General features: G+C 42.4%; 1 protein-coding gene across 3 annotated transcripts in view; it reads right to left on the bottom strand.

Annotated features, from left to right (window-relative positions):
- The window catches only part of TUT7 (terminal uridylyl transferase 7), a 317026-nt gene that overhangs the window by 182789 nt on the left and 121410 nt on the right, over positions 1 to 12827 (bottom strand). The window lies entirely within an intron of this gene.

The following is a 12827-nucleotide window of genomic DNA, read 5'->3' as shown; positions in this document are numbered from 1 at the left end:
ATGGATAGAATTACAATTAGATCAATTAGAGAATGGTAGACCTCTTTGGAGATTTGATAATGCATTGCTTGTGGATGACAAATTTTTGGAAAATTTTAAAATACAAATTAACGATTTTTTTCAACTAAATTTAGTGGAGGATACATCTATAGAGAATGTATGGGATGCATTTAAAGCAACTATGAGGGGAAATATTATATCATACTCAGCTTTTATTAGGAAACAGATTAAAATACAATATATAGAATTAGAAAAAGAAATAAAAATATTAGAAGCCAAATTGGTAAATAAATGGGAAAATGAAGTTTTGCAAGCTCTTTTGAAAGCAAAAGGTAAATATAATGAATTAACTTCAAAAATGATAAGAAGAGATTTGTTTTCCAAGCAAACAATGTATTATGGAAATTCTAATAAGGCGGGGAGATTATTGGCAAATTATCTTAAAGCAAAAAAAAGAAGAACTAATATTAATGGAATAAAAGATGATAATGGTATAATAACAAATCAAACAAATATAATATTAAAACAATTTTTAAAATTTTATAAGGACCTGTATTCTTCCGAGCCTTATTTGGAGAGACAAAAAGATGGAAAAATTTTTTTAGATTTAATTAATGGACCTAAGGTTCCTGATCATATAAAACGGAGTTTAGATGAACCTATATCATTAAAAGAATTAGAAACAGCATTGAGATCTCTTAGAGTTGGATCCGCTCCAGGTGGTGATGGTTATACAGTAGAATTTTATAAAACATTTCAAAATATCCTTTCCCCACATTTACTAAATTTATATCAGACACAACTTATAAAAGGTAATATTACAGGTACTATGGCTGAATCAATAATAATTGTTTTGCCTAAGCCAAATAAAGATCCTACTTTGGTCTCAAACTACAGGCCTATATCTTTGATAAATGTTGATAATAAACTTTTGGCGAAAATTTTGGCTTTGAGACTAGCCAAAGCTCTCCCACATATTATAGATATGCATCAAACGGGTTTCGTTGCTAAAAGACATTCCTCTAATAACTCTAGACTATTGTTTCATATGTTAAACTTATCAAAAAAAATGGATGAACCTGCTTTTACAGTTTCATTAGATGCTGAAAAAGCATTTGATAGGGTAGAATGGAATTTTATGTATCAGGCTTTAGAATGGTTTGGTATAGGTTCTGGATTTATACAAATGGTAAAAACATTGTATAGCTTCCCGATTGCAAGACTAAATATTAATAATAAGATATCTGATGGTTTTCAATTGCAGAGGGGAGTTAGACAAGGTTGTCCTTTATCTCCTTTGTTATTTGATGTTGTATTAGAACCCTTATTGTTAGCAATACAGCAAACGAGGGAGATACAAGGTATTCCATATTCAGATATGGAATATAAAATTTCGGCTTATGCTGACGATATTTTGCTTTATTTGAGAAATCCAGAGTCAACCTTATCTTCTTTATTGGAATTAATTGATAAGTTTGGTAAATTTTCAGGTTACAAAATTAATTTGAATAAATCTGAAATTATACCCTTGAATGTTCATTGTGTAAAAGGATTATTTGATATTTTTCCATTCATATGGAAAGAAGAAGGATTTAAATATCTTGGCATTCAAGTTAAAAATACAATTGAAGATACTGTAAAAGAGAATGAAAAATACGTATTAAAAAAAGTTACGGAGTTATGTGAGCAATGGAACCCATTACATATTTCTTGGTGGGGAAGAGTTCAAACTATTAAAATGATGATGTTACCTGTAGTTTGCTACCAAATGAGTATGATACCTATTTATTTTCAGGGGTCCTTTTATAAAAAGCTCAATAGCATTTTAACAAAATTTCTTTGGCTAGGTAAAACACCTAGAATAGCTTTAGTAACCTTGCAAAAATCAATTAAGGAGGGAGGGGTAAATTTTCCAAATTTCTATAGGTACCATCAAGCCTATATTCTACGTCAGGGTATGTATTGGATCCTCCCAGAACTTATGGATAATGCACCGGATTGGTTATATTTAGAATGGCGCCTTATGTTTCCCCTAAATTTAGTTCATTTACCAAGTATTAACATACCTAGAAGATACAGAGAAAATAAAATATTAATGGATACTTGGAAAACGTTGAGATTTATTGATAAACTAACACCTATCCCAATAAACAAATCAACTAATCAATCTATATGGATAAACTCCAAGATCAAAATTGGCGGAGCTCAAATCCTTTGGAAGAACTGGATTATTGCAGGCATTAGATCTCTAGACGATGTTATTTCAGAAGGAAAACTGCTGGATTTTTCACAATTGCAACATAGATTTGGTCTTAATAAAACACAAAGTTTTAAATGGTTGCAATTGAAGCAGGCCATTCAGGTTGGGTTCCCTGAATGGAAAACATTAAATAATCAATATAGTTTAAAGTTCTTATGTTTTCAAGCAGACTTCCTAGGACATCAAGCCGCATTGTGGTATAAATTAATATCTGGATATTTGAATAAAAAACCAAAAAATGGTCTAAGAGATATTTGGAGTATTGAGATTGGACATCAGATTAATGCATCTCAATGGCCACTAATTTGGTCTTGGAGAATGGGATGTACAGTGTCAGCATCTATGAGACAAACTTGGTTCTTTTTATTACATAGAGCTTTTTGGACCCCTACACGTTTGCAAAAATTAGACAGTTCTAAGTCCAATAAATGCTGGCACTGTAATCTAGAACCAGGGACATTAGATCATTTACTGTATCATTGTCCCTATATTAAAACTTTTTGGAATTCAATTTGGCCACAAATTAATAAATTGATGGAAAATCATATTGCAATATCATATGATACAATATTATTTGGAATGATGATGAGAAAAAAAAGTCAAATTTCACCAGAAAATAATAAGCTTTTATTAATTATGACAGGGGTTGCCATTCAGCATATAACTAATAACTGGAAGAATTATAACAACCTAAATTATACATTTTGGTGGAATACAATATGTCATATATTTAAAATGGAAAGAACAATAGCAATACAAAGAGGGACATATACTAAATTTATAAAAATATGGGGGCCATTGACAAAATACTGTAATGAATAAATACTAGGATTTTTCTTCTTCTTTTCTTCTTTTAAGGATCTTTTTTATGACATACATAGAGGGGGGATAAGGAAAATAATTTCTACATAATATGTTATAATATATTATACAATATGTAATGTATGAATGAAAAGTAATAGAAGGGTGGGGGGAGGGAGAGGGGATAAAATTTATTTAGAACATAATATATTAGATATAAAAATGTTATTGAATATTCATCAATTGTATTCTAACATGTTGTACACTTTCTGTAAAATTTGAAAATTAAAAATATTATATTAAAGTAATAAAAGGGTGGGGGGAGGGTGAGGGGGAAAATCAAATTTAGATATATAATGTATTAGATATAAAAGTGATAATATGTATTTATCAATTGTACTTTAATATTTTGTACACTTTATGTAAAATTTGAAAATAAAAAATAATGGGGAAAAAAAAAAAAAGAGGGCTTCCTTCATAAATTTATGGACTTGTATATACTTTGGCCCAGATTCACTAAAGATAGTGACTCAATCGCTGTTGGTCGATTTTCAAACAGCGATTGATTCACCATCAAGTTTGCATGCAAATGATTTGCACGGAGGTGCAAATCATTTATATGCAAACTCATCGACTCAGTCGCTCAGTGAGCGACTGAGTCAGTGCAGAGCCCTGACAGTAGTGACAGGAGAAGCAGCCTCCTGTCACTGCTGGCAGGGCTTCTGCCGGGGTTTTTTTCCCATTTTTTTTTTTAATTGCACAGATATTTTGCATATATTACACACCCAAAATATCTACCCAATAAAAAAAAGGAAAAATGCCCCCCATTACAAAGTGCTCCCTCCCTCCCCTGAAAAAAAAAGGCAGAAGGGATGCCCCCCCCCACTGTCGTGTCGGCCACCACCCCCCATCGGCCCCCCGTCCCTATACCTTTAAGATGGGAGCAGGAGGGGTGCCCCGTCCAACCCTCCTACTCCTCTGGCCTGTTCCCACTGCAATGCAGGCTTTAGGCCCCTCCCCGGTGCATCACGTGATACATGGGGGGAGGGGCCTAAGGTCCTGATTGGCTCAGGCACCTCGGGCTCCTCCCTTGGGAGGCGCCTGAGCCAATCAGGGACTTCCTTATGGAGGAGCCTAAGTCCCTGATTGACCAAAACAATCTGAAAACAGGTTTAGCGATGATCGCTGACTTTAGTAAATCGGGGCCTTTGTACTTTGATGCAATTTTTAGGCCACTGTTTATAGTCTAAGGCTTCCATGAGCTCTGCCTTAAGTTCCTCCTCTGATTCCAAGTTAATAGGAAGTGCTTGGCCCATCTGTCTGCTAAAATTGGTAAAGGGCAGATTTTCAGGTGGGGACCTGGGTCGAGGAGGTGGTGGGAAAGGATCTCACGGAATCCCATAGGACTCATCATCAGAGAAGTCTGGGTAGTCATTAGAAGAGTATGATGATCCAGAGTTAGGACCAGGGAGGAGTGTGAGGAACTGCAAAGGGACCTCGATAAGCTGGAGGACTGGGCAAACAAATGGCAAATGCGCTTTAACGTAGATAAATGCAAGGTCATGCACATAGGGAAAAAGAACCCGTTGTTCGAGTATAAAATGGGGGAGAGATTGCTGGAAGACACCGGACTTGAGAGAGACTTGGGTGTGCTAGTGGATCCATCCATGAAACCATCCGCACAGTGTGCAGCAGCCTCGAAGAAAGCCAACAGGATGCTGGGCATCATCAAGAGGGGCATATCAACCAGGGCGCGGGAAGTCATCATGCCGCTGTATCGAGCGATGGTGCGCCCACATCTGGAATACTGCGTTCAATATTGGTCGCCGCACCTCAAGAAGGACATGGCAGTTCTTGAGAGAGTCCAAAGGAGGGCAACGAAACTGGTAAGAGGGCTGGAAAACTGCCCATATGCTGAGAGGCTGGATAAACTGGGGCTCTTCTCTCTGGAAAAGAGGAGGCTCAGGGGGGATATGATAGAGACCTTCAAAATACTTAGGGGCATAGAGAGGGTGGACAGGGACAGGTTCTTCAGACTAAAAGGGACGACAGGTACGAGGGGGCACTCAGAGAAACTGAAGGGAGATAGGTTCAAATCAAATGCAAGGAAGTTTTTCTTCACCCAAAGGGTCGTGGACAAATGGAATGCGCTCCCGGAGGAAGTGATCCGGCAGAGTACAGTACAGGGATTCAAACAGGGATTGGACAGATTCCTGAGGGAAAAGGGGATCGTGGGGTACTGAGGGAGGTGCTGGGGTGTTGCATAAGTATAGACAGCTCACCAGGTCGTGCAGGTGCAAGGCCGGAGGGTTAGGACATTGATGGGAAGATAGGACTTCGATGAGAAACCTAGGGGGCAAGGGGGCCCCTTCTGGTGATTAAGGCAGGTCATGACCTGTTGGGCTGCCGCGGGGGCGGACTGCTGGGCGGGATGGACCTCTGGTCTGACCCGGCAGAGGCACTGCTTATGTTCTTATGTTCTTATGATAAATCGGAATCAGAGTCCTAGATGTCAGCTCTTCTAGTACTGGAATGTTGAGGAGAGCGTCAAGAGCAGCGTCAAACGTGGGGCGAAGAAAATCGAGAAGTTTGTGTGCTCTACTCCTTAGAGAACAACTCATGGGTCCTGCATTTCTTCAGTGTAGAAACTCAACATTAAGGGGTTCGAAACTGATGTCTTGATGGACTGGGCTGAAGCTGGGAGAGATGATGCTGGATTCTGCAAAGAGTGCAACTGCAGTAACCCAACATGTTCCTGCTGCAACAGCACTCAAAGCTGTTCCTGCAGCAATGGCGCTGGTACTGATATAACCAAAGGTACAGTAAGTGCTTGTTGAGTAGGGTGTCGAGGTGTCGGGGACCTTGATGCCGAGGCATGCCTCTAAGGAGACACCAATTGCAGAGATGGTGATCAGGCATCAGTGTGTCGATGCTCTGAGTGCGTCGATGGAGAAGACACCTGAGATGATGCCAATGCATACTTCGAGGGGGTGACATGTTTGTGCTTTTTAGCTCACTTACGGGCTCCCCCAATGCTGGTATCACCAAAGATGAGGAGGTGGAATGAGTCATCGATGCTGGAGTAGGACATGGTTAAGCGTCGGGATTGCAGTCTCCAGCCATGCTTGATATCCCTGAAGTTGTAACCAAGAGTTTCTTGAACTGCAATATTCTGGCTTTAAGTGCCCTCTTCTTCATTAAGAAAGCAAAGTGTGCACAAAATGTCTCGTTGATCAGGACCTAGGCAATGCACACCAGTTAAGTGGGTCAGTATCTGAAATGGTCCTTGAACAGCGATGGAAAACTTCTTGACGCAAAGTCAAAAGCTCAATGGCCTGGGGAAGTCAAGTAGATGTTAATCCGAAAAAGGGTCGATACTCCTGGTGACAATATATTATGACAAAACTGAAGGAGGAAAAAATAGAACGGGAAGGCAAAAATAAATGCTAACATTTGACATGCTTTGAAAGAACTCTAATAAAACACAGCTTCTTAGCTCCACAGAAAACTAAGAACTGCAGGTCCCCGTTATTGGGCATGAAGGCACCAGCATGCATGCGGTATGGGCGATCCTAAAAGATTTAAAGTGACTACACTTTTTGGCTATCCATGCCGAGTTCCATTGATCACAATCCTATTAGGCACTCTATAATATCAATCCACTCAAAGGTTTTTCAAAATAAATTTATATCATGCCTTATGAAGCAGCTTATAATACTTTTAAAAGACACAAGGGGAATCTCAGAATGCCACTTGCCGCTTTTGATTCCTGCACTACAGTGTTGCAGCACTCGTCACTGGCTCACCCAAATGTGTCCTCTATTCTATTCTAATCTCTTTTTTTGTATTCTTCACACTGTTTCTGTTGGCATGTAGTCCAATTGATCAACCCTGCGATAGGTGAGGCTCCTACATATGTGCGTATAGAAGAGCTAGAAATTTGGGAGAATTCCTAAACAGAAAAGAAAGAGGGGCGCCACAGCCAGGTTATCACAGGGCATGTAATAACTGTCAATGGTGCCCCTATAATAATAACTTTATTTTTTCTATACCGCCACAATCTTGCGACTTCTAGGCGGTTCACAGTGAAGAGAGCTGTACAATCAGCGAAGGGGAGAGTTGGACCCATCCAGAGACAGGTAAACTATATAGAGCAATACATGTGACAACATGTGGTTCATCTCATATAATATATGTCATCCAATGTCCCTGTCCTAAATTGTATGTGGGGCGGACCATTCGCCCTGTAAAAGTGAAATTAACAGAACATAAGTCACAGGTCCATACCCAGAATGAGACTGCCCCTCTAGTATGCCATTGGAAGTTATTTAAACATTCAATGAAAGATCGTAAATGGCGGATGTTAGACATGGTGGAGGTAGGGTGGGAAGGAGGAAACCTCATTCGGACGCTAAATTTAAAAGAGCTCCGTTGGATGCATGAATTACAAACTATGCAGCCTTCAGGATTGAATGAAACCAGTGATTGGTTAACTCTAGTTGAATAAGTATAGGAAGATATGGTAGGTTTGGATTGTGATGTTTGATAAAGTCCTTTGAAGAAGCTACCTGATGTGTGGATTGTGATGACTGATAAAATTCTTTGAAGACTTTGCCTGAAGAGTAGTGCGTGATTGGGTATCCTGTGGATGCAGTAACTGAATACCATGGCCATATTTGGATGACCTATTGTAAGCAGCACGAAAAAGCGAATGAATGAAATGTAATGGGTGAGCAATTAAAGGGAATGATATAATGCTGATAATTAATTCATTGATATTCCCCTTTCATTAAATCTTATGTTGCTGTGTTTGCTTTGTTGTAGTTAAGGCACTTCCCCCGTCCTGAGGAAGATATGAAACGCGTTGGTGGGGCGTAGTGTAACAGCGACATTGCACTAACAAGCTAAGTTATCTAGGGGATAAGAAATTTTCAGTATACTACTTGAAAATGAATTAGAAAGAATGATAATGTATTGAAATGAATGAAATGACTAAGAAACATATGGAAGAGATAAAAAATCCAATGAATTGAGATCCTGGAAATGACTTTGAAGATGTTATTAGTATATTTATTTATTTATTAAAGAGCACAGAAACATTATGAAAAATTAGAAGTAGAAACAGTGTGAAGAATACAAAAAAAAAGAGAAAAAAAAGAGATTAGAATAGAGGACACATTTGGGTGAGCCAGTGACGAGTGCTGCCACACTGTACTGCAGGAATCAACAGCGGACAAGTGGCATTCTGAGATTCCCCTTGTGTCTTCTAAAAGTATTATAAGCTGCTTCAAAAGGCATGATATCAATTTAAACAATATTTTGAAAAACCTTTGAGTGGAGTTCCATTGATGACATCATCTAGATGTGAGAATATGATGCTTGTTTGTCCTCAGAGAAAGCAAAGTTATTCACCTGTAGCATGTGTTATCCAGTTCTCATATGTGGGTGATGTCATCCACAGAACCTGGCAGAGACAGTCAAAAGTGTATTGTCACTTTAAAAACTTTTAAGACTGCCCATACAGCGTGCACATGCTGGTGCCTTCCCACCCAATGTCAGCTTGTGGGACCTGCAATTCAGTAAGATAGCTAAGAGGCCAACTAGGGGAAGTGGGAAAGTTGTAAGAATATATGCCTGCTGTCCTCAGATAACAGCTGCTCCAGGTGAGTAACTTTGCTTTATCCGAGGACAAGCAGGCATTATATTCTCACATAAGGGACTCCCAAGCGGCCAAGATAAGAACATAAGAACATAAGCAGTGCCTCCGCCGGGTCAGACCATAGGTCCATCCTGCCCAGCAGTCCGCTCCCGCGGCGGCCCAGGTCACGACCTGTCTAAGTCACCAGAAGGGGCCCCCATGCCACCTCGGTTTCCTAATTGAGTCCTATCTTCCCATCAACGTCCTAGCCCTCTGGTCTTGCACCTGCACGACCTGGTTGGGTTTCTACATTTATTTTCTGGTTAGCTTTCTCAGTATCCCATGATCCCTTTATCCCTTAGGAATCCATCCAGTCTCTGTTTGAATCCCTGTACCGTACTCTGCCCGATCACCTCCTCCGGTAGCGCATTCCAAGTGTCCACGACCCTCTGGGTGAAAAAAAAACTTCCTTGCATTCGTTTTGAACCTATCTCCCTTCAGTTTCTCCGAGTGCCCCCTCGTACCTGTTGTCCCCTTCAGCCTGAAGAATCTGTCCCTATCCACCCTCTCTATGCCCCTCATGATCTTGAAGGTCTCTATCATATCACCCCTGAGCCTCCTTTTTTCCAGAGAGAAGAGCCCCAGCCTATCCAACCTCTCAGCATATGGGTAGTGTTCCAGCCCTCTTACCAGTTTCATTGCTCTCCTTTGGACTCTCTCAAGTACCTCCATGTCTTTCTTGAGGTACGGCGACCAATATTGAACGCAGTATTCCAGATGCGGACGCACCATCGCTCGATACAGTGGCATGATGACTTCCCGCGTCCTGGTAGTTATGCCCCTCTTTATGATGCCCAGCATCCTGTTGGCTTTTTTTGAGGCCGCTGCGCACTATGCAGATGGCTTCAGTGATGCATCCACCAGCACACCCAAGTCTCTCTCAAGATTGCTTTCTCCCAACAATGCCCCCCCCCAATTTGTAGTTGAACAACGGGTTCTTTTTCCCTATATGCATGACCTTGCATTTTTCCATGTTAAAGCGCATTTGCCATTTGTTTGCCCAGTCTTCCAGCTTGTCTAGGTCCCTTTGCAGGTCCTCACACTCCTCCCTGGAGTTAACTCTGCCGCACAGTTTCGTATCGTCTGCAAATTTTATGACCTCGCACTTTGCCTCCTTTTCCAGGTCATTGATAAATATGTTGAAGAGTAACGGCCCCAGCACCGATCCCTGTGGCACACCGCTCGTGACTCCCCGCCAGTCAGAATATTGGCCCTTTACTCCGACCCTCTGCAGTCTACCCGACAACCAGTGCTCGATCCATCTGTGCACATCCCCTCCCACCCCGTGATTCCACAGTTTCCTAAGCAGCCTTTCATGTGGTACCTTGTCGAAAGCCTTTTGAAAATCGAGGTAAATGATGTCGATGGGTTCCCCATTGTCCACCCGACTGCTTATTCCCTCAAAGAAGTACAGAAGGTTCGTTAGGCACGACCTTTCCTTACAGAATCCGTGCTGGCTTGTTCTCAGTAGGCCATTTCTCTCAATGTGCTCGCAAATGCCGTCCTTTATCATAGCTTCCACCATCTTCCCTATAATTGAAGTCAGGCTCACCGGTCTGTAGTTCCCGGGGTCACCCCTCGATCCCTTCTTGAAGATAGGTGTGACATTCGCCAATTTCCAGTCCTCTGGTACCTCTCCAGTTTTCAAAGATAGGTTACAAACATGCTGGATTGTGCCCGCTATTTCTTGTCTTAGTTCCTTCAGAACCCTTGGGTGGATCCCGTCCGGACCCGGTGATTTGCCGCATTTTAACCTGTCTATCTGTTTGAGGACATCCTCCTTACTGACCTCTATATGCTCCAATTTTTCAGCCTGTTCCCCACTCATGAGCTCCTCTGAGTCCGGTATATTAGATGTGTCTTCTCTCGTGAAAACCGACGAGAAGAACGTGTTCAACCTCTCAGCTACCTCTTTTTCCTCCTTAATCACTCCCTTCCTTTCTCCATCGTCCAGCGGCCCCACCTCCTCTCTCGCTGGTCGTTTCCCCTTTACGTAACTGAAGAATGCCTTGAAGTTTTTTGCCTCCCTGGCCAGCCACTCTTCGTATTTCCCTTTTGCTTTTCTAACCTCTCGGTGGCATTCTTTTTGGCATTTCCTGTGCGCCTGGTGATTTTCCTCAGTTGGATCCTTTTTCCATCTCCGGAAGGATGCTTTTTTGTCATTTATTGCCTTCTTTACTTCTGCTGAGATCCAAATCGGGTCCTTTGATCGCTTGTTCTTGCAGCCTTTCCTGAAACTGGGGACATGCCTGATCTTAAAGTGGTGATGCATTTTTAAAGTGGTCTGTACCGGGGCTCCATCGGGGATGTCACGTGAGAATATGCTGCCTGCTTGGCTTGGGATAACCATAAAATCTTTTTATTGTCATTGTATTCTGCATGTTCATGTTTGAATATAAAAACAAAACAAAACTACAAACTAGCAGATAAAAAGGGAGAAATTTTAATAGGAAAATTCGTAACAGTCTGGCTATACTTAGGAAACTAATGCCACAAAGAAACAGGAGTAGCTAATCCTCCACATAGAGAGTCAAGGGGAAATAATAGCTGCTAACAGAGAGATAACAATTCAGACACCTGTGTGTGCTTTAGTGCTGCCCGATTCATGATTTGAATAGATTCACCGATTCGAATCGATTTAAAAACAAACAAACAAACAAAAGAAATCGGCTTCTTGCATGGCCGGTCACTGCCGCTCCTGCTTTAGAGGGCGAAGGGAGAGGGTCAGTCGGGAAGTGCTGGTGTCCGGCTTCCCCCCTGGCCTCCCGTGCATCCCTTTACCTAATTCCAGCAGCTTGCAGAGAGGACCGTCGGTACTTTAGCGATCCTTGCAGGTTGCCATCGGCCTCCCTCCGGAGCTGTTGTTTTCTCTGCCGCGATCCTGCCTCTGACGTCAGGAGGGGTGGGACCGCGGCAGAGGGAAGATAGCTCCGGAGGCCTATGGTAGGCTGCAAAGATCGCTAGCACTGGCGATCCTCTCTACAGGCTGCTCCGCTGCTGGAATTAGGTAAATGGATGTGGGAGGTCAGGGGGGAACACACAGGCCTTCAGGGGTGGGGTGCAGGCCTTCAGGGGAGGGAGGCCCTGGTGTAGAAGAAAAACAGAGGGAGGGAGGGGAGGGTGAGTTCAAAGAGACGCGCATATGCTGGACTTTGGTGGGAAGAAATAATGGGTCTAAAATCAGAGGAGAGGGAGAGAGATGGTGGACAATGGGATTTAGGGAGGAAAGGAACAGAAGGGGAGAGAAGTTGGACCCAAGGGATGGTGTGGAGGGGGGGATAGAGATACTGGATAGGAGGGTAGCTGGGAAGAGAAAGGGAGAGATGGTAGACCCTAGGGTGGTGGGGAAGGAGGGAGAGATGCTGGATGAAAGGGTAGTTGAGAAAAGGTGGATCTGGGGAAGGAGACAAAAAAAAGGAAAGATGCCAGAACTCTGGGGGAGGGAAGGGAAACAGGAGTGAGGACAGAGATGGAAGAAGGATGGTTAGCACTGAGAAAGAAGAAAACGACAAATGGGCAGGAGACTTTGGTAAGCGAGTTATCAGAAGACAACCAGAGCCTGGGACCAAAATGATTTGAGTAATGACCAGACAATAAAAGGTAGAAAAAATAATTTTATTTTCTATTTTGTGATAACAATATGTCAGATTTGAAATGTGTATCCTGCCAGAGGTGGTGTTAGACCGCGAACGTGAGCTAGGATTTAACAGAGACGAAAAGTATTTTTTGTTTATTTTCTTTACACCACAGAGCCATTGTGGGTAGGAGAGGGCAAAGGGCTTCGCACCCAGTCCCCCTCCCTGCCAGGCTCTGTACCCTGTCCCCCTCCTTCTCTGCCCTGTGTTCTGTACCCTCTCCCTCCCAATGCCTTGCAGGCCTCCACCAGGCCTGCCATAAGAGGGATCCCGCCCATCTTCTGTCCTGGCAGACTGTTACAACTTTTGCCTCCCTCCCGCCTCCCTCGCATACCTTAAAATCTCTGGTGGTCCAGTGGTGAACCAGAGCAGGAGCAGTCTTCCCACCCTCCTGCGGCTCTGCACAGGGCAGGAGTGTGGGAAGACTGCTCCT

The sequence above is a fragment of the Geotrypetes seraphini genome, chromosome 1, assembly GCF_902459505.1.
Source record: "Geotrypetes seraphini chromosome 1, aGeoSer1.1, whole genome shotgun sequence".
NCBI classification, from domain to species: domain Eukaryota; kingdom Metazoa; phylum Chordata; class Amphibia; order Gymnophiona; family Dermophiidae; genus Geotrypetes; species Geotrypetes seraphini.
Note: the sequence above shows the minus strand (reverse complement) of the source record. Positions and strands in the feature narration are given on the sequence as shown.